General features: G+C 41.6%; 1 protein-coding gene across 4 annotated transcripts in view; it reads left to right on the top strand.

Moving 5' to 3' along the window:
• The first annotated feature begins 1,380 nt into the window (after positions 1-1,380).
• TCAF1 (TRPM8 channel associated factor 1) overlaps positions 1,381-26,232 on the top strand; it is a 51,292-nt gene continuing 26,440 nt past the window's right edge. The window contains exons 1-3 of one of the 4 annotated variants that reach the window (XM_059885634.1): positions 1,381-1,488; positions 12,796-12,918; positions 14,079-15,044. The gene's annotated coding sequence lies outside the window, so the exon portion shown is untranslated. 4 annotated transcript variants of the gene reach the window in all.

Genomic DNA, 26,232 nt, shown 5'->3' with positions numbered 1-26,232 from the left:
CCCTCTTCCTCTGACATCACCAGCATACCCTTTGCTGACTGGCTCTGGGCCTGGGGAGGAAAGGAGGGCGAGGGGAGCTCTGGCGGACTGAGATCTTGTACTGACCGCCCCTAGGAGTTTAGGAAGTCCTTTCTCACATATGTCACGTGTATGTCAACAACTCTGAGCTCCGAGTAGCAGCAGACTTTTGAGTGGAAGAGAACAAGGCAAGTGTTTTGATAACATGTTCTACCTACATAAAAAAAAATTATCTGGGGGACAAAGATGAACAATGCAAAAAGGAGGAGATGAACAGAAAGACCGATGGGAAATGAGCATAAAAAAGGCAGTAGAATTTAGAATTGAGGGAGACCTTTTGGATCCAGGGCGCAAAGGAACTAACAGGTCAAACTTGCTCAGAAATAAATAGAAGAGGAGAAGCAGAGAACAGGATGTGACGACAGAAACAGAGGTCCAAGGGATAAGATTGTTGCCTGATGGAGCAAGGGCCCCAAGCCAAAGAATTTGGGCAGCCTCTCAAAACTGGAAAAGGCAAGGAAATGCATAGTCCGCTAGAGGCTACGGAAGGAACAATGAGCCCTGCCTACACCTTGATGTACCTCGCGAGACGCTCGCTCTCTCTCTGGACTTCTGACCTACAGAGCTACAAGATAACAAACGTGTTGTTTCAAGGCACTGAGTTTGTGGTCACTTGTTAGGGCAGCCATAGGAATGGAATGCACACCAGGCTAGTAAGTAGAAGATGAGGCAGGCACTTCAGAGTCCAAGTTTTCAACAGCCATGTCTTTCTTTCTCTGCCTCATGCCCAGTATCTGTCACCTATCCGTTGGTTAGCAAAAATTTTTCATACCTTCCCTTTTATTTGCTTTATAAGACAACTCGTGACATTTTAAAACTATTCAGTGGTTATGAAGATAAGTATCAATAGTCAACTTCCTCATTCTTATCCCTTCTCTCCAAAAAAGCAAAGTGAGATTGATTTCTTCTTATGGAAGAATGTAACTATACCCTCCATTTTAAGGCAACTTTATTCTTTTAATTAAAAATATGCCTAGGACTCATAGACTTAACTTGCCCTTGGAAATAATTGTGCATTATACTTTATGATAATGCATTATCATTTTCAACCTCTCACTAGTTCATAGTCTGACGGCTTTACAGCAAATTGCCCTGCTGCACTCCCAGGGCGGGGGCGGGGGTCTCTATCCTGGATGTGAGGCTGCATCTTCCTGCAGAAACTGACACAAAGCGGGACCTCTGCGATTCGGGGCGGTGGGCCAGGCTCCGCCCCCACGGCCGCGGCCGCCAATCAGCTCCCGGGACAGCCTCCTTTGCGTCCCGCCCTGTCCTTTCCACGTCCCTGGACTCGGTCAGCCGCCCAGTCCCTTTTCGCCTGAGGCGCTCTTGCCCCCTGGGAACTGCGGCCGCCCCCTCCTAGCCGGTGCCCTCTGCCCCCAACCCGCGCTGCAGGGAATAACGGGGCTAAGGGTGAGTGTGGGCCCACGATGGGTTCTGGACAAGAGAGGCCTGGCGGTGACACAGGCCACAGCGCGGGTGGCCGCGCGGGGAGACGGGCGTCGTTGGGGGGATGCCCGGGACGTGCGTTTGTGTGGGGTCCGGGAGGCGTGGGGACTGCCACGGGGCTTCTGCAGTCTTCGAGGGGAGGGCAGCGGACGAGTCCACCGGGAGTTGCTTGCTGTTTACCTCTCGGCCCCTTCCATGGTGAATCCCAACGGCTCCATCTCAGTCCCCTTCTTGGTGCATTGTTATTCACCTTTGCTTGTCTGGGGATAAGGGACCCCCTGATTTTCTTGTGCTTTTTTTGCGCTCCCGCAAGGAGCCATGGAGATCTGAACCGAAAGGAACCTTGGAGGCGATGCATTTCGCCTCCTGGGGACTTGCTCTTGAATTCTTTGGGGGTAGCTGGCTTCTGCAGAAACCCAAGGTGAAAGTCCTCTCCTCCCTCAAGTGCTCCAGGCGCCATCCGGAGCTGAGTGTGTCTGCGGCAAAGGAGGAAAGGGCGAGGGGCGAGAGAGTGGGTGCGGGGAACCGGGTGGACAGCTTCGCCTGCAATGCGTTGGGCCTGAGGCAGTCAGTGCTGAATTCAGCAGTTCCCAGGTAAACATCCCCCAGCTGGCCACTGAGTTGGCTCATCCTGCAATGGCGAGGCCTTTTGTATAGGAAAAAAAGATTTACGAATCAGATAATCTTGGAAACTTCTTGGAAGAAGTGCCAGTCCCAACTAGACTTAAAAGGGCAGAATGAATCTGTCTAGCTGACCAACCACCCATCCATCCTTCCATTCCTCAAAATATTTATTTGTGAATTATGACTTCACTTCAATACTTTGCTTTCTTTTTTTCTTTGGTTTGATTTTTGTAAACATTAATAAAAGATGTGCTTACATGCTAAGTCGCTTCAGTCATGCCCAGCTCTTTGCGACCCCATGGACTATAGCCCTTCAAGTTCTTCTTTCCATGGGATTCTCCAGGCAAGAATACTGGAGTGGGTTGCCATTTCCTTCTCCAAATAAAAGATATATAAAACATACAAAGTGAATGCCTGACCTTCTCCTAGGTCAAGAAATAGAACATAGCTTAGAAGCTCCTCTGTATCCTCAGTCATGCCCATCCTTCTCTCTTCTCTGAGATATAATATCTATCCTGACTTTTGTATTAATCATGTCCTTGCTTTCCTTGATTGTTTTTTAGTCGCTTAAGTTGTATCCGACTCTTTTTTGCATGGCCTGTACCCCACCAGGCTCTTCTGTTCATGGGATTTCCCAGGCAAGAAGACTGGAGTGGGTTGCCATTTCCTTCTCCATGGGATCTTCCCAACTCAAGGATCAAACCCACTTCTCCTGCATTGACAGGCAGATCTTTACTGCTGAGCCACAAGGGAAGTGTCTAATATATTCCAAAATCATATATATGTGTTGGCTTTCCCTATTTTTTACTTTCATATTAATGGCATTATACTATGTGTATTCTTGGGTTTTTGAGGTTCACCCCTGGTGATGATTTCTTCATTTTCACTGCTTATAGTTTGAGTAGCATCACCAGCTCAATGGACATGAATTTGAGCAAAGTCTGGGAGATAGCAAAGGACAGGGAAGCCTGGCATGCTACAGTCCATGGGGTTGCAAAGAGTTGGACACAACTTGGCATTGAACAGCAACATACTTTATCCATTCTACATTTATTGGCTATTGCTCATTTGGGATTTGTATTATTAATAACTATCTATTGCTATATAACAAATTACACCAACACTTAGCAGCTTAAAACAGCAAAACAAACAGAAATGCTATATCTCACAGTTTCAATGGGTCAAGAATTCAGGAGGAGCTATGCTGGGAGTATGACTCACTGTCTCACTGGCTATAAGCAAGATGTTGGCTGGGGCTATAGTCATCTCAAAGCTGGCTGAAGGAAATCCCCTTCAAGCTCACCTAATATGAGTGTTGGCAGACCTCTTGGCCTCACTGGCTTTGGTTGGACACATCAGTCCTTTGCCACATGGGCCTCTGCATAAGACCTGGTCATACCATGGCAGTTTGCTTCCACCAGTGTGAAGCTTCCAGACACAAAGACAAGACAGAGTCTATTTGTAATCTAAATTCAAAAGTGACATACCATCATTTTTGCCATCTTCTTTTTATTGGAAGTGAGTCACTAGTTCCAGCCCAAACTCAAAGTGAGAAGGTTACACAAGACCTCATGAATATCTGGAGGCAGGGATTGTTAGGTCTCATTTTCCATAGTGGCTCAGAGAGTAAAGCATCTACCTTCAATGCAGGAGATTGGGGCTCAATCCCTGGGTCGAGAAGATCCCTAGAGAAAGAAATGGCAACCCACTCTAGTATTCTTACCTGGGAAACCCTATGGACAGAAGAGCCTGGTGGGCTACTGTCCATGGGGTCACAAAGAGTGGGACACAATTGAGAGACTAACATATACACACACACATACACTACAAGGGATATTAATAAATAATGCCCTCTAACTATCTTGTACGTGCCTTCTGGTTCACTCTTGTTCCCTAGAGTGTACACTTAGGTTATACTACTAGGTTATAAGATTTCTTTATATTCAACTTTATTAGGTGATTGATAAACTGTTTCCAAAGTGTTAGGCCAGCTTGCACTCTCCAGCAACAGATGAGAGTTCCTCTATTTACACATATTTGTCACAATTTGGCATTATCAAATTTCATTTTTAGCCAGTTTAATAGGCATGAAATAGCATTCTATTTTTATTTTAATTAGCATTTCTCTGATAACTAATGAAACTGACCATATTTTTATATAATGATGAGCTATTGTGCTTTCTCTCTGGGAAATTCTGCTTCCTGCCTTTTATTCATTTTCATATAGGGTTGTTTTTCTTATTGTCTTATTGGAATGCTTTCTTTATACAATCTGGATGTTAATCAATACCTAGTTAACTGTACATGCTGCAAATATCTGCTTTTAGTTGGTGCTTAGCTTTTCTTTCTTTGTATGTCTTTCTATCTCTGCCAGTGAATTAAGTTTGAATTTTAATTTCAATTTTACTTTACTTTTCTCCAAAAACTTTTAAAGTTTTGAATTTGGTAATGTCGTAATCCACCTGAAAGTTTCTTGTTATACTATTTACTCCATATGAACAATCAACTGTCCCAGCACCAGTGATCTATATGAATCACGTTTTTCATATATGCATGAGTTTCTTTTAAACTGCCTACTCTCGTTCTTTATCTATTTGTCTAACTACCAATACAAAATTGCTTTTAACTACAGTAGTCTTATAATAAATCTTTAAATCTGGTAGGAAATATTTTCCTACATCCTTCTTCTGGTTCAAGGGATTTTTTAAAAATCAATTATTGGAGCTTTGACCTTCCATATAAATATTTAAACAAACTTGTCATGTTCTTCAAAACAGGAAACAAGCAAGGAGTTTGAATTTTTATTGATATTGCATTAATTCTATGTATCAATTTGGGGAGAAATGGCCTCTTCAAGGTGAAGTTTTCCATCTATGAACTTGGTATATAATACCATTTATTTAGCTTATCACTATTTTTTTTTAGTGTTTTGTATGTTTTTTAATATTTTTCATTGTTCCCTTTTGCTCACTTCTGTTAACTTTATTTCTAAGTACATTATATTCTCACTGCTATTATAAATATTTTGCTTTATAAAGATTATATTTTGTAGCCCATTGTTTGTTTCTGGTGTATAGAAATCCAATTGCCTTTTATATGTTGTTTATGTATCAAACATGATAACCTGCATTAATAATTCTGAATTTACCTATAGCATCACATTTGCTACAGAAGCAGTCATATGTTCTGAAAATAATAACAGTTTTGTTTTTTCTTTTCTAATCCTTACACTTTCAGTTCCTTTTTCCTGTCCTATTACATTGGCTAAGACTTCCAGTGTAATGTTAAATAAAAGTAGGGAGGGGCATCTTGTTTTATCCTTAAGATAATAAAGTAAAAGATGTCACTGTATCAGCCTTAAATATTGCATTCAGGATGGTTATTTTGTAAATGCTTTGTCCAATGATAAGAAAGTTCAGTTCTTCTTTTGGTAAGCATTTTTATTGTGAGTAAAATGTTTTGTTGAATGCTTCTACTATGGGTATTGATTTTCTCATATTAATTTTTTCTCTAAGTATGTTATTTTGGTGAGGTTCAGTATTCAATTTTTAATATTAAATCAACTTTACATTCCTGGAATAAACTATGCTAAATATGTGATAACTTTTATATGTAGATATAATGATAAACATTAGATATTTGCATCTATATGTGGAAACTGAGATTAGCCTGTAAATATTCTTTATGGTACTAACCTTACCTGTTGTCAATATCTTTTCATAAAATAAGATGAGTAGTATTCTCACTGTTGCTGTTTTCTGGGAGAATTTGTGCAAGATTGGAATTATCTGGTCAAATATTGCTTCAAATCACCAGCAAAACACTCAAGGTTTGGAATTTAGTTTGTCAGAGGTCATTAAACTTGTTCATCCAATTACTTGAAGGATTATAGGACTATTTAGGTTTTCTTATGGAGTCAGTTTTCATGAATTGTATTTTCCAAAATATTTAACCAAAATTAATGCAACAGATTTTATATATTTCCTTTCTCTTTTTGGTTTGATTAATTTTGCCAGAACTTGGAATACTTTGTTCACATACACATACATCTGTTCACATACACATACAAAAAAAAACCCTGTCTGTTCTCTTAATTATTATCTATTTTATTACTTCTTCCTGCTTTCTTTGAATTTCTCTGTTATGTCTTTTCTGAGCTTTTAAGGTGTATGCTTAGCTCGTTAATTTTGAGCTGTTGTTCTTACATAAGCTCTTCAGGCTATAAATTTGTGTCACTGCTGTTTAGCTATATCTCACAAGATTTGATATGAATATTTTGCTATCATGCTTTAAATATTTATCATTTCCATTATGGCTTCTTGTTTGAGCCATGAATTTTTTAAAATGTGTATTTTAGTTTACAATCTCTTCAGAAAGAATATTTTATCATCTTCTAGTAAATGTTGTCTAGCTAATTTATAATTAATTCAGAGAATTATGATACCAATTCCTTTGGACTATTGAAGTTAGCTTTATAACCTAGCAAATTGTCAGTTTTATTTGCTTGAAAATAATGTGTGGCTTCTAATTATATAATGTCTTATATATTCCTTTAAAACAAGTGTTTTAATTATGCAATCCATATGTGCCATACCTTCACCAATTTTTTATCTGCCTGAATTATCAATTACAAAAACAGATACATTAAAATCTTTCACTGCTATGGTGAATTTTAAAATTTCTCATTGTAGATCTGTTTATCAAAAGTTCTTGCACAACATAGGAAACCATAAATAGAATGAAAAACAAACCCACAGAATGGGAGAAAATATTTGCAAAACATGCTACCGACAAGGGATTACTTTCCAAAACACAAACAGCTCATTCAGCTTAATATAAAAAAAACAATCTATTCAAAAAATGGACAGAATATCTAAATAGATGTTTCTCCAAAGAAGACATACAGATGACCAACAGGCACATGAAAAGAAGCTCAACATCACTAATTATTAGAGAAATGCAAATCAAAGATACTATGAGATAGCACCTAACACCATTCAGAATGGCCATAATCAAAAAGTCCACAAACAATAAATGGTGGAGAAAGTGTGGAGAAAATGGAACCCTTGATTGTAAAAAGCACTGCAATGAACACAGGGGTGCCTGTATCCTGTCAAACCATGGTTTTCTCTGGATATATGCCCAGGAGTGTGATTGCTGGATCATATGTTAGCTCTATTTTAGCTTTTTTAAGGAACCACCATACTGCTCTCAGTAGTGGCTATACCAATTTACATTCCCAGCAACAGTGCTAATATAGTTTACCATTTTCTTTTGGTGAGAACAATTAAGATCTACTGTCTTAGCAAATTTCAACTATGTTATACAATATTGTTAATTAATAGTCATTGTGCTATACATTTGATCTCCAGAACTTACTCAACCGGAATATCTGAAATTTTGCAATCTTTAATCAATATTTCCTCATTTCCAACCTCTCCCCAGCTCCTAGTAATCACCATGCTACTCTCTGCTTTTCTGTAAGTTCAACTGTTTTATATTCCACATGTAAATGAAGTTGGTACAGTATTTGTCATTCTGTGCCTGCATTATTTCAAAATTTAACAAAATGCCTTCAAGGTTCATCCATTTGTCACAGATAGCAAGATTTCCTTTTTTAAAATAGCTAAATTAATTCCATTGTGTATATATACCACAGTTTCTCTATCCATTAATCCATGTGATAGACACTTATCAGATGGATTAATGAATAAAGTTGTTTCCATATCTTGGCTACTGTGAATAAAGCTGCAATGAATGTGGCAGTGTGGATATTATTTCCAGATACTGGTTTTATTTTCCTTTGAATATACACCCAGAACTAGGCTTGTTAATAAGATGGTAGTTCTATTTTTAATTTTTTGACAAGTCTCTATGCTGTTTTCCACAATTACTGAACCAATTACACTCACACCAGCAGTGCACAAGCTGTCCCCTTCCTCCTTACCCACACCAACCCTTGTCATCTCTTGTCTTTCTGATAGTAACGCTTCTTACAGGTGTGAAGTGGTATCTTGTGGTTTAGCGTTATACCTCCACGATGATTAGTGGATTTGAGTACTTTTCCATATATCTGTTGGCCATTTGTATATCTTCTTTTGAGAAATGTCTATTCAGGTCCTTCGTTTATTTTTCATTGAACTACTTATCTTCCTGGCACTGAACTGTTTGAATTGCGTATGTATTCTGGATATCATTAACTCCTTATTGGATATATGGTTTGCAAATATTGTCTCCTGTTCTGTTGGTTGTCCCTCTACTCTGTTGCTTCCCACCCTGTACAGACACTTTTTAGTTTGACATAGTCCCACTTGTTTACTTTTGCTTTTATTTCCTGTGCTTTTGGGGTCATATCCAAAAATTTATTGTGCAGCCCAGTGTTAAGCTTTTTCCTATGTTTTCTTCTAGTAACTTTACAGTTTGGGATCTCATGTTTGAGTTTGTAATGCATTTCGAGTTGCTTTTTGTATTTGGTATGAGGGAAGCATTCAACTTTGTTTTTCTGCATGTGAATATCCAATTATTCCAACACCGTTTATTGAAGAGACTATCTTTTCTACACCGTGTGTGCTTTGCACATTTGTTGAAGGTCAGTTGACTATATGGTTACAGGATACAAAATCAACTTAGAAAAATCGGTTGTGTTTCTCTGCATTAACAGCAATTTAGCAATTTCCTGAAAGGGAAATTTTAAAAAGAATCCCATTTATAATAGCATCAAATCAGTAAATATTTGGGAACCACTTTAACCAAAGGCAAGTAGGTGGCCCCGTGGTAAAGAATCTGCCTGCCAATGCAGGAGATGCAGGAGATACAAGTTCGATCCCTGGGTAGGGAAGATCCCTTGGAGTAGGAAATGACAACCCAGTTCAATATTCTTGCTTGGAAAATTCCATGGATAGAGGAGCTTGGTGGGCTACAGTCCATGGGGTCTCACAGAGTCAGACATGATTGAGCACACACCCAACAACAACAGTTTAACCAAGAAGGTAAAAGATCTCTACAATGAAAACTATAAAATGCTGATGAAAGTAATTGAAGACACAGATAAAAAGATATTCTGTTTATGGATTGGAAGAATTAATAATGCTGGATTGTCTCTGATTGCAAATTTATATATAGAAAAGCTTAATAAATGAATTTAGTCATCTGCAAACAGACATATCTATAGATAAAAATAATTTAGCTTCTTTCCATTTTGGATGGCATATGTTTTTCTTACCTTGTTTCTCTGGCTAGAACTTCGAGTACTATATTGGGAAAAAAAATGAGGGACCCCTTATCTTGTCCCTGATCCTGGAGGAGAAACTTTCAATCTTTTACTCTTGAGTATGATAACTATAGGCTTGTTATATATGGCTTTTATTATGTCGATGTATATTCCTTCTATATCCAGTTGGTTCACAATTTTTGTCAAGGAGGGTTGTCACCCTCCGCCTGGGTGACAAAGTCAAATGCTCTTTCTGCATCTGCTGAGATGATTTTATATTTCATTTTGTTAGTTGAAATGATTTCCAGATATTGAAAAATCCTTGCATACCTCTAGTAAATCCTGACTGATGATGGTGTATGATTTTTTTAATGTACTGTTGGATTCACTATGGTAATGTTTTATCGAGGATTTTTACATCTATATTCATCAAGGATGTTGGCCTGTAATATTCCTTTCTTGTAGTCTTGTCTGACTTTGGTATCAGGGTATGTATAAGGCTCAATGCACAAATTCCAGTGTATCTTGCAGCTGTGCTACTGTTATTGTATATTTTTATGCTTTTATATCCCATAAAATGCTTTTGTTTATTTAAATAGTCAATATTGACTTACATTTGCCTATGTATTTACTCTTTCCAGGATTCTTGATTCCTTTCTATTGTTATGTACTTCCATCTGGGGTCATTTTTCTTAATCTTGAAGAACTGCTTTTTATATTGTATTGCTAGCAAATTCTCTCAGCTTTTGTTTATCTAAAATTGTCTTTATTTTGCCTTCACTTTTTGAGGGATATCTTTGCTATGCATGGAGTTTTAGGTTGGCAGATTACCTTTTTTCGTTTTTTAAAGCAATACCACTGTGTTCTGGGTTTCTATCATTTCATTTGAAAAGCCATATGCATTATTGTTCCTCTAAATGGAAATCATCCTTTATTTCTCACTAACTTACAGATTTCCTCTCTAAGATTGGTTTTTAGCATTTGATTATAATCTGCCTAGGTGTCGTTTTCTCTTTATTTATTCTGCTTATGGAATGAGGAGAGTTTTCTCAATCTGAGTTTTGATGTTTTTCAGCCCTTTGGGGAACTTTCCGTCATTAATCATCAGTATATTGCTTCTGTTTCATTCTTTCTCCTTTTCTTCGGGGAGCCTAATTACACGTCATCACCTTTTACTTTGTCTCATAATTCTTATTATATTCTTTCTATATCTTTTCATCTCCTTATGCATCATCCTTTCTTTCCTCTGTGTGTTATTTTTGAATAGTTTCTACTGATTCCTGTTGCAGTTCACCAATTCTTTGGTCATGTGTATTTGAATTCCTGATTTCAATGATTATTTTTATTTCTAAAATTTCTATTTTAACATTTTATCAGTTTTAATTCTATACTGGAATTCTCCAGCCTGTTTCTCTTATTTTTGAACACATTCCATTAATCACAGTTATTTTAAATTCAGTTCCTGTCTAAGAACTCAAATGCCTAAACCACTTGTAAGTCTGTTTCTATGTTTTGTTGTTTCTCTTGAGTTCTTTACAATTCATCCTTATTTTTAGCCTCCTTCTAAATTTTTGATTAGACACAGACATCACGAATGAAAAATCAGGAAGTTCTAGTTGATGTTATTTTTTTCCAAAGAGGATTTTATTTTATTTTTTTGAGGTGGGAGACAGATAAAGTAACAGAAGATTACTTTGATAGTATCAAAGGTTAGTTTATGCTTTCTTAGAACTGATCCATTTCAGATTTTTCTTCTACCCAAGAGCATAGACCTTACGTCTTATGCATTGTTCTTAATCATATGCCTTGCTTTTTCTCACCTCTTAACTGAAAGCAGAGTGTTGGTAAGAATCACTTTGATGGGGCTTGATCTCCATATTTCCATAAGACTAGAACTACTGAAATGACTGCTCAGTTGATTGGCATTTTAGCCACTATTTTCTGCAAATTTTTTGGGTCTCTCCCTGTGCATGCATAGCTTAGAAATCAGTCAGTGACTTAGGGAAATTTGTACATAGATTTTTAGATTTACATCTCTGAGATTTCTTCTTGTCTGAAATTTTACCTTTTGAGTTCCAGTTCATTTGGTAATCTTGAACCAGTAAGACTGACACTTCCTGCTTGGCCTCAATTATCCTGCATTGTGAACTGGAAAATGCTCTAAAAAAAAAAAGCCATAGCAAGTATACAGTTCATATCCTGTGTTTTCCTTGCTTCAGGATTGTAGCGTCTCAAGTTCTATTTATATTGTTTGCTCTTCAAAGTCTTCCCTTGTTTCCTATATTTTACCCAACTTTTATTGCTGTTTTTAATGGAAGAGTTGTTCCAAAACAAGGAATTTTCTCAATGATAGAACAGAAAGTCTCTCATCATTTTGTCTTAACATCTCAGATTATTTAGCTAAGATTATTTTATCACTTCTTGAGATATATCCTTTAGGATTTCTTTTAAAGCAGACGTTTTGATGATAAATTCTCATTATTTGTTGGTCTGAAAACATATTTAAGACTCTTATAATAGAAGATAGTGACAGGCTGGTGGTAGGCGTGAGAAAGCAGGGAAGGGTAGGTTTGGGGTAGCTTCCAGGATGGTATGGTGCTACTTTGAACATTCTAGTACATGTCTTTTGGTGGCATATGTATGCATTTCTGCTGGATATATACGTTGAGTGGTTTTACTAAACAGTCTTATTTTTTTACTTCAAAGTATTTTTTTAACGTTTAAAAAATACAAAATTTCTAGAGGAAAAAATGGCACCCCACTCCAGTACTCTTGCCTGGAAAATCCCATGGATGGAGGAGCCTGGTGGGCTGCAGTCCATGGGGTCGCTGAGGGTTGGACACGACTGAGCGACTTCACTTTCACTTTTCACTTTCATTCATTGGAGAAGGAAATGGCAACCCACTCCGGTGTTCTTGCCTGAAGAATCCCACGGACGGGGTAGCCTGGTGGGCTGCCGTCTCTGGGGTCGCACAGAGTCGGACACGACTGAAGAGACTTAGCAGCAGCAGCAGAGGAAAAAAAACTACCTGTCAACCCTTCCCACTTTCTAAGGTAGCCAAATATATCCTTATTTTTCCTGTTAGAAAAACAGAAACATACTAAAGTAGGATCATTAATGTTTCACTGAAACAGCTTTATTATTTTATATAAAGATCTATCATTATTTATTAACCAACTCGCTGGCTGGTAAACAGTCTCATGGATTTCTTTTTTGACAAATTGCCCTGCCTCCCTGCCAGGACTGGGGCAAGGGTCTCCATCCTGGATCAGCGGCGGCATCTTCGCGCAGAAACACACAAAGCGGGGCCTCTGCGGTTTGAGGGGCGGGGGGATGTCGGCCAGGCTCCGCCCCAACCGTTGCGTCCGCCAATCAGCTACCGGGACGGCCTCCTTCTCCCTCCCCCATTCCCACTGCGGCCCACCTTCACCCGCAGGTTCCACCGCTGTCTCCCCCAGTTATCAAATCCTGGACTGTGTGCCCTCTCTTCGTGTCACACCTCTGCAGAGGAGCCCCTTCCCCCTCTGAAGTAGCGGGTGTGGATATTGCTGGACAACGGGTGAGTCTTGTACAGATAAAGTTTCTGGCCACGGAGCACAGACGGAGGTCCCTGCGGCTGGGCTGGGCTGGGAAAGGGAAGCGGCCGGGGGCGTGGGGACAGGGAGTCCAGCGGGGCTAAGAAAGCGATCGGGTGTTCGGCCTGAGACCACTTGGGCCTAATAAGCCAGACATCTTTCAAAGAGGATTCCCTGAGGTTTCTCCATGTCTGTTTCTGGCTTTTGTTTTTTTCCTCCTACTATTCTGGCCCTTATTTCTTTAGTGCTGTATTTCTCGTCCAGGAAGGTAACCATCGAGAGTCTAATGCATCCTTGCCCTTTCCAAACATTTTTCATAATAGACTCTCAAAACAACAGATAAGCACAGAAAACAACACAGCAGATTTATCAGATCACCTTTCCTTCAGCTCCCTCTTTCCCTCTCAACGTCAATCCCTCGTTCCCTCTGTGTATCTCTTTTTAAGAAACAATATGAGGTTTAAAGCCTTTTCCCCACCAACTCTCACACCGCCATCCTCAGAGGTAAGTTAGGTTGTATCCCTCCCATGTATAGTTTTGTCCTTCTATTATTTATTTGTATGTAAGTAATATATGCATTCTTGTTTTGAATTTTACATTTTTTATGAAACTCGGTGTTTTGGGGTTTTATATTGGTGCTACTAATCTTGGTATTTCAGACCCAAAACGGTCTTAGCAAACAAGTCAGCCACCCTCCCTGTTTAGCTGAGAACCCTGGCCCCTGGAGAAGGTAAAAGACTTCCTTGCCATCACCCCTCCACTGAGCAGGATCCTGAATTTGGGATCCCTTGATTTCTGGTGTTACCTCTATGTAAATCCTGCCAGTGAGCTCACCTAACATACATGATCCTATTGAATATTGTTCATACAATTCAATTTAGGAAAAGGGGGTTGAAGGGAGATGGGGAGAGAAAAAATGACTTGGATTTGGACCAAAATCTTACTCAAGGTTAAAAGGTATGCATTTTCCTGAAACATTGTATGCTATCAAATGTTAGGATGACCAGAGTATTTATTTTATTTAACAAGCATTCATAGTCTTACTGTTTGCCAGACATTGATCTAAGAACTTTCTGGTATTCACTCACAGATTTAAGCCTTGGACTGTAACATAGGTACCAATTTTATCATCCCCATTTTATAGGTCATGACACTGAGGCACAGAGAATTAAGTAACTTGTGCAAAGTCACCTAGCCCGTAAACTATAGCACTAAGATGGATTCCGGATCATCTGGTGACAGTCTGAATTCCTAACCATTGTATAGTACCACCTGAGCTCGGCGAAGTCACCACACAAAGTAGGAACTTGCAGTTCTGAGAAGGGACAAGCAACTGTCAGCTGGTCATCAGAAAGGACTTCAAGAAAGAGAGAGGATTTGAAAGGTACACAGAATAAATTTCAGCCAATTTTGGTAGCTTGACATATAATATATTCTTATTTTTAATTAACAAAAGTAACACATAACCGTGCATATGATGCAGAAGTATGTAAAAATTGCCCTTCGATATTCCTCAGATTAAACAATATTAGCAGGGAGAGATGAATCTGTCCTTTCACGCACCATAATACAAATATACGCAAGACTGCTTTTTATTATAAAGACGAGAGCCTATTGAACAATTTCTACCACTTTTATTTTTCCCTAGGCAATACGTCCAGTACTTTCCTCCTACGAATTGGAGATCTAAGCTTTTCATAAGCATTGAATAATATTCTGTAGGCTGTATCCTATGGTTTGTTCAGCCTTTTCCTCTACTAATGAATAGTCAGAGAAGTATATGTCTTTATTAAAACGGCCACCCCCACTGTCCGGATGGGAGCCACCGCAATGCCAAGCCCACTGGGCCGGCGACACAAAGAAGTGCTGTCCCCTGCCAAGCGTCGCCCCTAGGGCTCGCGGCCCCGCCCAGGAGGAAGCGGGTTGGGGGGGTGGGCGGCGGGGAGGAGACTGGTCGGGAGCCCCTCCCCTCCTCCCCCTCGGGCTCCGCCCAGCTCGCTCGCCCAGAGCTGTTTGCGAGGACGTGCCTTCCCCGCAGAACCAAGGGCCCCTCTGTGCACGCATCCTTGCTTGCTCCAGCTGCCTCCGTGGAAGCTGCAGGGGCGACCTGGTGAGTGGCCCTCTCCTAACACCCCGCAGGCCGGACCAGGGGCGGGTGGCCGTGCGCTGAGATCGGTAGGGGGAGGCAGGCGCCGGAGGCCGAGAGGCGCGGGCCCGGCGGGGGACAAGGTTGCGGGTACCTAAAAAGAGGGGCGGACCCCCTCGCTGTTGCGTCCCCCTTCCTGTGATTGTTTTCGGCTCTCGGGCTCTGCGTCCCTCCTGCCGCATTGCTTCTCTCCGGGTTCTGACATCTGATGTTTGTTTAATTGCTTTGTGTGGTCGAGTTACGCGCAGGCCTGGCCTAAGAGAAACAAACAGCCTCTCATCCGCAGCTTTATCGGCTGAGCCTGCCGTAGCCCCTGGGTGGTGGCAGGGCTTGCTCGGGAACACACCGGGAGCTGGGGATGGAACATCACTTCTGTCCTCCTGCCCTTTGATCTTTGCAAACACCGTCTCTGGGTCTGAGATCCCTCGCCCACTCTCATTGCCCCTTCCCCTCCCTCCCCCGAGACTGGTTGGGGTGTGTGTGTGTGTGTGTGTGTGTGTGTGTCTAACAGGGGCGGATGATCTGTGTCCCTCCAGCCCACCCTAAGCTCCCTGCCCTCAGGCCTGAGAATTCCATGCCAATGCACGCGAGCTTTCCGTGGTCTCCCCTCCCCTCACCCCTCCGCCCCCTGCTTCCCCCATCTCAACCCCCTCTCCACTCCTCTGACGTCACCGACATGCTCTTTGCTGACTGGCTCCGGGCCTAGGGAAGAAAATCTGGCCGACCTAGAGCCTGGAAGGGGAAAGTGGGAGAGGGATCCCACACCAGAACTTTAGTGCTGACAGCCGCCGCAGAGCTGACTGACCTCTCCCACACTGTCCATGTGATAGACACCTTGGAAAGCAGGCTGATCAATAGTAAGAAGCGGCAGGTAGATTTAAAAACAAAAAACTCAGGTCTCATTCCTGGGCCCATACTCTTTCATTACTCGATTTTCCTGGGAATTAGCGAGTGAGAAAAGTGGGCAAATATGAGTGAGAGAAAGACAGAGAGCCCCCGGAGGGAACTTGGGGATTAAGAAAAGATTGCATTAAGGTTGAACTGGAAGAATAGAAAAAGCAAAGTCTTGAATGCCTACATTTATGGAGATGGGGAAGGAATTGATTCTGGAAGGCCACAAGAGTGCCTTGAAAGATATTAATAATGGTCTGTCTTTTAGGCTAGGTGATTGGTATATGGAAGTTTAATTTTGTGTATTGTTCTATGATTATTTTAACATCGTATTCTAACATGTGCATTAGTGTGTGTGTGTTCAGTGGTGTCAGACTCTTTGTGACCCTTCTAACGATAGCTCGCCAGGCTTCTCTGTCCATGGGGCTTTCAGGCAAGAATACTGGAGTGGATTGCCATTCCCTTCTCCAGGGGATCTTCTTGACCCGAGGATCAAACCCAAGTCTCCTGCATCTCCTACACTGGCAGGCAGATTCTTTACTACTAATACCATCTGGGAAGCCCTCTATGTGCATTACATATTCTTTTAAATGTATGGATTAAACCATTTTAAGTGAAAATCAAATCAATAGATTGAACTGGTAATATCTAAAAGAGAATGTGAAAGGTGTTGAACCCACCCTGATTATGGCTACTATTAGCAGAAGATGGTGGACACTGGAAAAGATATTAGACATGTAAAGAAAAAGAAACAAGAGGTTGCTGGTAAAAATGGACCAGGACCTGTAGAGTTGGTGTCTGTGATATGAATCATTTTTCAAGGCCAGAGTAGCTATATGCTGTAGAAGTGATCCCAAGTTTGCCCTTCATACTCACATCCATCATTCAGTCATTCATCTATGGAGTACCTGTTCATTCCTGGGGGTGGAATCCAACTATATAAAACATGTCCCCTGACCTCAGATACTTATTCTACTTTGGGGACTTAAAATCAAGCTATAATGTAGGTGTGATACAGTATCCAAAGCTAGCCCTCTACCTTCTCTCTCTTACAGATACAGCTCTTAAAAGGAGACCCTGTGCATGTACCATGGGGCCTCTTTGTAGTAGAGGCAAGGGACTTATAAAGCTCTATCCCCTAAGTTACAAATTGTGCCCGAGATACCTTCTGCTTTAGAAGTACCTTGGGTTTCATTAGCTAGTGGGCCTGGAGAAAGCAGGGAAAGCAGGATCCATAAGGAGAACCAAAGATGAACTTAACAGGAGAAATAAGGATTCCCCCAGGCTGTGTCCGTCTGTGCTCATAAAGCTAGGAGGGCAGACAGGAATTCAAACACAAGAAGGAAGTGTTTGGCTTAAAAATCAAGTGTTGGGGTCACTGTTATCTGGTTAAAGCGGGGATAGAATTAGCTGCAAAGTTCAAGGAACCTCCACAGAGGAGGAAATTAGATTTATTGGTGGACAAATGCATAACTTATCGGGAGATGAAGAAAGATGTTTTAGGATGAGTGAAATAGAATCAGTTGATGAATCTAATCATTTATATATTCAATTGTTTAATGGGTTTACTTGACTGAATTTGTATTATCTGTGCTATTCTGGGGCTTTGCAGGTGGCACTCGTGGTAAAGAACCCGCCTGCCAATGCAGGAAACATAATGAGACTTGGGTTTGATCCCTGGGTTTGAAGATCCCCTGGAGGAGGACACGGAAACCCACTCCAGTATTCTTGCCTGAGAATCCCATGGACAGAGGAGCCTGGTGGGCTGTGGTCCATAGGGTTGCAAAGAGTTGGACACAACTGAAGTGACTTAGTGTGTATGCAAATGCTATTTTTAATTATTATAGTAATACATACAACAATTCAAAGGAAGTAGATGCTTACTCCTCAGAAGAAAAGCTATGACAAACCTAGAAAGCATATTAAAAAGGCAGAGACATCACTTTGTTGACAAAGATCCATATAGTCAAAGCTATTGTTTTGCCAGTAATCACGTATGGATGTGAGAGTTGGACCATAAAAAAGGCTGAGTGGTAAAGAACTGATGCTTTCAAATTGAGGTGCTGGAGAAGACTCTTGAGAATCCCTTGGACAACAGGGAGATTAAACCACTCAGTTCTAAAGGAAATCAATATTCATTGGAAGGACTGATGCTGAAGCTCCAATACTTTGGCCACCTGATGCAAAGAACTGACTCACTGGAAAAGACCCTGAAGCTGGGAAAGACTGAAGGCAAAAGAAGGGGGCAGCAGAGGAAGAAATGGTTGGATGGCATCACTGATTCAATGGACAAGAGTCTGACCAAATTCCAGGAGATACAAAGCCAGTGCTCTAGGACAACCCAGAGGGATGGGGCAGGGAGTGGGGTTCAGGATGGGGAGACACCTGTGCACCCATGGGTGATTCATTTTGATGTATAGCAAAACCCACCACAGTATTATAAAGTAATTATCCTCCAATTAAAATAGATAAATTAATTTTTTAAAAAAACCTCCAGGAAATAGTGGAGGACAGACGAGCCTGGTGTGCTACAGTCCATGGGGTCGCAAAGAGTCAGGCATGACTTAGTGACTGAACAACAACAGACTTACATAAGGAGAACAAATACTGTTCACCTCTTCCTTTCCTATGCAGTCAGTGTTAGCTTGTTGAAATGTGGCCTCCATAGATTTTCAGGATGAGAAACCCAAGTAAGACTGTAGGTGTTGCAAGAGGGCATCAGAGGGCAGACACACTGAAACCATAATCACAGAAAACTAGCCAATCTGATCACACAGAACACAGCCTTGTCTAACTCAGTGAAACTAAGCCATGCGTGTGGGGCCACCCAAGACAGATGGGCCATGGTGGAGAGCTCTGACAGAATGTGGTCCACTGGAGAAGAGAATGGCAAACCACTTCAGTATTCTTGCCTTGAGAACCCCATGAACAGTATGAAAAGGCAAAATGATAGGATACTTAAAGAGGAACTCCCCAGGTCGGTAGGTGCCCAATATGCTACTGGAGATCAGTGGAGATATAACTCCACAAAGATGAAGGGATGGAGCCAAAGCAAAAACAATACCCAGTTGTGGATGTGACTGGTGATAGAAGCAAGGTCCAATGCTATAAAGAGCGATATTGCATAGGAACCTGGAATGTCAGGTCCATGAATCAGGGCAAATTGGAAGTGGTCAAACAGGAGATGGCAAGAGTGAACGTCGACATTCTAGGAATCAGCGAACTAAAATGGACTGGAATGGGTGAGTTTAATTCAGATGACCATTATATCTACTACTGAGGGCAGGAATCCCTTAGAAGAAATGGAGTAGCCATCATGGTCAACAAAAGAGTCTGAAATGCAGTACTTGAATGCAATTTCAAAAACAACAAAATGATCTCTGTTCATTTCCAAGGCAAACCATTCAATATCACAGTAATCCAAACCTATGTCCCAACCAGTAACGTTGAAGAAGCTGAAGTTGAACGGTTCTATGAAGACCTACAAGACCTTTTAGAACTAACACCCAAAAAAGATGTCCTTTTCATTATAGGGGACTGGAATGCAAAAGTAGGAAGTCAAAAAACACCTGGAGTAACAGGCAAATTTGGCCTTGGAGTACGGAATAAAGCAGGGCAAAGACTAATAGAGTTTTGCCAAGAGAACACACTGGTCATAGCAAACACCCTCTTCCAACAACACAAGAGAAGTTTCTACACATGGACATCACCAGATGGTCAACACTGAAATCAGATTGATTATATTCTTTGCAGCCAAAGATGGAGAAGTTCTATACAGTCAACAAAAACAAGACCGGGAGCTGACTGTGGCTCAGATCATGAACTCCTTATTGTCAAATTCAGACTTAAATTGATGAAAGTAGAGAAAACCACTAGACCATTCAGGTATGACCTAAATCAAATCCCTTATGATTATACAGTGGAAGTGAGAAATAGATTTAAAGGACTAGATCTGATAGACAGGGTGCCTGATGAACTATGGAATAAGTTTCGTGACATTGTACAGGAGGCAGGGATCAAGACCATCCCCGAGAAAAAGAAATGAAAAAAAGCAAAATGGCTGTCTGGGGAGGCCTTACAAATAGCTGTGAAAAGAAGAGAAGTGAAAAGCACAGGAGAAAAGGAAAGATATAAGCATCTGAATGCAGAATTCCAAAGAATAGCAAGGAGAGATAAAAAAAGCTTTCCTCAGTGATCAGTGCAAAGAATTAGAGGAAAACAACAGAATGGAAAAGACTAGAGATCTCTTCAAGAAAATTAGAGCTACCAAGGGAATATTTCATGCAAAGATGAGCTCGATAAAGGACAGAAATGGTATGGACCTAACAGAAGCAGAAGATAGTAAGCAGAGGTGGCAAGAATACACAGAAGAACTGTACAAAAAAGAGCTTCATGACACAGATAATCACGATGGTGTGATCACTGACCTAGAGCCAGACATCCTGGAATGTGAAGTCAAGTGGGCCTTAGAAAGCATCACTACGAACAAAGCTAGTGGAGGTGATGGAATTCCAGTTGAGCTCTTTCAAATCCTGAAAGATGATGCTGTGAAAGTGCTGCACTCAATATGCCAGCAAATTTGGAAAACTCAGCAGTGGCCACAGGACTGGAAAAGGTCAGTTTTCATTCCAATCCCAAGGAAAGGCAATGCCAAAGAATGCTCAAACTACCGCAAAATTGCACTCATCTCACATGGTAGTAAAGTAATGCTCAAAATTCTCCAAGCCAGGCTTCAGCAATACGTGAACCGTGAACTTCCAGATGTTCAAGCTGGTTTTAGAAAAGGCAGAGGAACCAGAGATCAAATTGCCAGCATCCACTGGATCATCGAAAAAGCAAGAGATTTCCAGAAAAACATCTATTTCTGCTTTATTGATTATGCCAAAGCCTTTGACTGTGTAGCTCACAACAAACTGGAAAATTCTGAAAGAGATGGGAATACCAGACCACCTAACCTGCCTCTTGAAAAACCTATATGCAGGTCAGGAAGCAACAGTTAGAACTGGACATGGTACAACAGACTGGTTCCAAACAGGAAAAGGAGTACGTCAAGGCTGTATATTGTCACCCTGCTTGTTTAACTTATATGCAGAGTACATCATGAGAAATGTGGGGTGGAAAGAAGCACAAGCTGGAATCAAGATTGCCGGGAGAAATATCAATAACCTCAGATATGCAGATGACACCACCCTTATGGCAGAAAATGAAGAGGAACTAAAGAGCTTCTTGATGAAAGTGAAAGAGGAGAGTGAAAAAGTTGGCTTAAAGCTCAAGATTCAGAAAATGAAGATCATGGCATCTGGTCCCATCACTTCATGGGAAATAGATGGGGAAACAGTGGAAACAGTGTCAGACTTTGTTTTGGCGGGCTCCAAAATCACTGCAGATGGTGATTGCAGCCATGAAATTAAAAGACGCTTACTCCTTGGAAGGAAAGTTATGACCAACCTAGATAGCATATTCAAAAGCAGAGACATTACTTTGCCAACAAATGTACATCTAGTCAAAGCTATGGTTTTTCCAGTGGTCATGTATGGATGTGAGAGTTGGACAGTGAAGAAAGCTGAGCACTGAAGAATTGATGTTTTTGAACTGTGGTGTTGGAGAAGACTCTTGAGAGTCCCTTGGACTGCAAGGAGATCCAACCAGTCCATTCTAAAGTAGATCAGTCCTGGGTGTTCATTGGAAGGACTGATGCTAAAGCTGAAACTCCAATACTTTGGCCACCTCATGCGAAGAGTTGACTCATTGGAAAAGACTCTGATGCTGGGAGGGATTGGGGCCAGGAGGAGAAGGGGACGACAGAGGATGAGGTGGCTGGATGGCATGACCGACTCGATGGACATGAGTCTGAGTGAACTCCGGGAGTTGGTGATGGACAGTGAGGCCTGGCGTGCTGCGATTCATGGGTCGCAAAGAGTCAGACACGACTGAGCGACTGAACTGAACTGATAGTCAAAGCTATGGTTTTTCCAGTTGTCATGTATGGCTGTGAGAGTTGGACCATAAAGTACGCTGAGCACCGAAGAATTGATGCTTTCGAACTACGGTGCTGGAGAAGACTCTTGACAGTCCCTTGGTCAGCAAAGAGATCAAACCAGTCAATCCCAAAGAAAATCAATCCTGAATATTCACTGGAAGGACTGATGCTGAGGCTTAAGCTCCAATACTTTGGCCAGCTGATGTAAAGATCCAAGTCATTGGAAAAGACACCAATGCTGGGAGAGATTGAGGGCAGGAGAAGAAGGGGACAACAGAGGGTGAGATGATTGGATGGCATCACCGACTTGATGGACATGAGTTTGAGCAACTTAGAATACAGTGAAGGACAGGGAGGCCTGGTGGGCTGCAGTCTGTGGGGTCTCAAAGAGTCGGACATGACTGAGCAACTGTGCAACAACAGTAAAATTCCGAGTAACAGACTTATGTGTTTCTGGTACTTAAGAACATGGACTGCAATACTAGACTTCCTGGGTTTGAATGGTTAATCGATCTCTTACCACTTATGTGACTTAACCAAGTAGCAAATCCTCTGGCCATCAAGTTTTCTGTTTTTTTTTTTTGTTGTTTGGTTTCGGCTATTTTTAAAATTGGAATAGTGACAGCACATACCTCAGTGGTTTATTGTCAGAATTAAATAATGTATATAAAGCATTTATAATGATGCTTGGAGCCTGGTCAGCACTATATCGTTACTACTCCTAAAATTACTATTATTAGTTTCTCTATCCATATAAAAGTGGGTTTGTGTCCTACATATTGCAGTGATTTGAAATTTTTACTTCAGATGTATCTGGGACATTCTTCTAGGTATGAAAACTGGATTTAACTCTATTCTTTGTAATAGCTTTGTAATACCAATTATCATACTTTACTCGAACATTTCTCCCTCTCAAAACTTGTCTTGCCACATTCACAGCATTGCTATCAGATCAGGGCTGACACAGTAGCCTCACTCACAGTGCAGGAAAGGGGAAAACTGACGTAGAGGGCGTGCTCCGGTGTTTCTTCCCAAACCCCACTGCCCTCAGGCCACCACCCCTCTAGCCCAGGAACCAACTCAGCAGGAAATCACCCCTCTTCTCCCTTGTTCCCTACTTTTCAAACCTCCAGGCCACCTGTCCATGCCTTTGGTCACTTCTCCACAGATATTTCTTCTCCCATGAGCCAGCTTAGAGTACAGCTAGAAGAGAAAATTACGAGTCCCCTGCTCTAGGCGACTTCAGAGTATCAACACTACCGACAGTATGGCAGCTGTTGCAGAGTGTGTATGGGTGGTGGGTAGGGGCTGCACCCCAGGGTCTCACGGTGGACACCATGGCCTGTCTGGGGGGTATGGGGAAGTTGGATCAGCGATCCTGCACCCTCGGGAGTCAAAAACTGGTTCTGGGGAGCCTTCCTTGTCATCTGTCCATCTCCACGTCTCGGTTTGTCGTGTATCTATCTATATTTGTAGTTTTGTGTAGTGGTGAGCAACGTTGTATGTGTGTCTTTCATACTGCTGCTCTGATTTTTGTAAGAAAGGTTATTAGGTTTGCTGGTCTGAGGATGGGCACACCTTTGAAACTGAGTTGCCCCTGTCAGATTGCTTTCAGATTCTCAGGCCTTTCACAGACCATGCTAGTGTTTCCAAAGCCTCTGGGACATTGGGATGTCAATTATCTTCATCTTCTCCTCCTCCTCTTCCTCTTTCTTCTTTGCCCCCTTCCCCACTTCTTTTCATATAAGCTTATGGAAAAACATATATGTTATTTCAATTTCCTGTGAGATTGAGCATATTTCCATTGATTAATTGGCTATTTAAGTTTCCTCTTCTGGACGGCAAAGCGTTTGTCTACAATGCAGGAGACCCGGGTTCCATCCCTGGGTCGGGAAGATCCCCTGGAGAAGGAAATGGCAATCCACTCCAGTACTATTGCCTGGAAAGTCCCATGGACAGAGGAGCCTGGTAGGCTACAGTCCATGGGGTCGCAAAGAGCCGGACACGACTGAGCGACTTCACTTCTGACTTCACTTTCTGTGACCAGCTTCTCTTAGAAGGGGAGGATTTCGGTGGCTTGAAAGATGTGGGAGTGGGAACCGGAAGAAAGAGAATGGAAAGAGAATCTCAAGTTAAAGCAGAGCAGGCCCAGGAAGGCCAAGTATCCTGGAAGCTGCTGGAGACACGCTGGAAAGTGAGGAGCAACCAGACCTGGAGGCCTTAAACCCCAGAAGGAAGCTCAGATTTTCCCCTGTGGGCAAAGATGAAGCTCTGGGTCTTCTTTTCTGGGAAATAATACAATCTGTGACTGTAGAAGAATAAAGGTGAGAACAGATACTGATGACGTAGAAGCCAGATGCTTTTGTCCAGGCATGAATTACTGAGGACCTAAACTAGGTTAGCGGAAGCGTGTGTTGGAAACCATGATGGACAACGCTATGGCCAGCTGGATGTGGAGCAGGAGGGAGAGGAGACACAACTGTGACTCCTTGTGCTTGCTGTCCCGGCTGTTTGTGGACCCCAGGAGGAGCAGGGGCAGGACAAGCCCTCATTAACCAACTGTCTGCTGATTGTATCTTCTCTGTGGGGTGCAGATTACTCTTTAACAACTAGGGACCTCGAGCTTATGGAATTTACCCAAGAGGAGCTAATTTGGAGGGGGAAAAGTTAAGACTTTGTAGTTTTGAGACAGTTACAAATGGCAGAATGTACTTTCAGTAGGGCTCTTGCGTTTATTAGTTATGTCAGGACCAGGGCCTTTGCATCCGTGGCTTGGGGAAGGCACAGACAAGGGCTATGCCAAGGATTTTTTCAAGAACCCATCAAAATATTTAACTAAAGATAATCAGTAGTGTTAGTATTGGCTCTAAAATATGAACTCTATAAAAATCAAAGTCAATAAATACTTAATCCAGTGTTGGTAAAAATCTAACATTAGATTTTTTTCACTTTATAAGAGTTTCCTATTATCAGATCAGATCAGATCAGATCAGTCACTCAGTCGTGTCCGACTCTTTGAGACCCCATGAATCGCAGCACGCCAGGCCTCCCTGTCCATCACCAACTCCCAGAGTTCACTCAGACTCACGTCCATCGAGTCAGTGATGCCATCCAGCCATCTCATCCTCTGTTGTCCCTTTCTCCTCTTGCCCCCAATCCCTCCCAGCATCAGAGTCTTTTCCAATGAGTCAACTCTTTGCATGAGGTGGCCCAAGTACTGGAGTTTCAATACACATACTTAAATAGTTACTCTTAATCAAGTAATTTTAAGCGAAGATTTATATACACACACACACACATACACACATATATATATATGTATAATAAGTAATTGATACTCATATACATATAAATATATATATATTTATATATATATGGGCTTCCCTGGTGGCTCAGACTGTAAAGAATCCACCTGCAATGCACGAGAAGAGGGTTCTATCCCTGGGCCGGGAAGATCCCCTGGAGAAGGGAATGGCAACCCATTCCAGTATTTTTGCCTGGAGAATCTCATGGACAGAGAAGCCAAGGGAGCTACAGTCCATGGGGTCGCAAAGAGTCTGGGTGACTAAGCACACACGCATGCATTTATATGCATTTTATATATATAGTAGTTTGTTGTTTAGTCGCTAAGTTACATCTGACTGTTTTGCAACCCCATGGACTATAGCCCACACAGTGTGTGTGTGTGTGTGTGTGTGTGTGTGTGTGTATAAAATTACTCTTAATCTAGTAATTTTAAGCAAAGATATATATACACATATATCTGTGTGTGTGTGTGTATATATATATATATATAAAATATACTTTAGATCAAGTAATTTTAGGCAATAAAATAAATAATGGAAGGGCACTTAACCAATGCTATTCCTTTCATCTTCAAAACAGTCCTGTGTGGTAGATGCCATTTTTCCTACTTAATGAATGAGGAAACCAAGTCTGAGAAGTGTTGCCTGATCTCAGTTAGTAAACAGCAGAGCTGAGATTCAAACCCAGACAGCCTAACTCCAGAGCCTAAGCGTGTATTAATAATTGCTTTGCCATCATACCTTGAGTGAGACAAGGAAAAAGAGGTAAGGGCCAAAGATAAACACCTAAGGAATCTCTGCATTTTCAGAAGAGGGAAGGAGAGGCCAGGAAGGAAGCGGTTCAAGAGGTTGCAGACCATGAGCCTGGCCATAAGTTTAGAGGTAGTAAGAGCCTCGGGGACCAGGGAGCAGCATTGTCCAGAGCCACTGAGTTGTCAGGGAGGATGGTGAGGACTGGTTGTCCTGACTGTTAAAC

The sequence above is a fragment of the Bos taurus genome, chromosome 4 (assembly GCF_002263795.3).
Source record: "Bos taurus isolate L1 Dominette 01449 registration number 42190680 breed Hereford chromosome 4, ARS-UCD2.0, whole genome shotgun sequence".
NCBI classification, from domain to species: domain Eukaryota; kingdom Metazoa; phylum Chordata; class Mammalia; order Artiodactyla; family Bovidae; genus Bos; species Bos taurus.
This window is presented reverse-complemented; position numbering and strand designations above follow the sequence as displayed.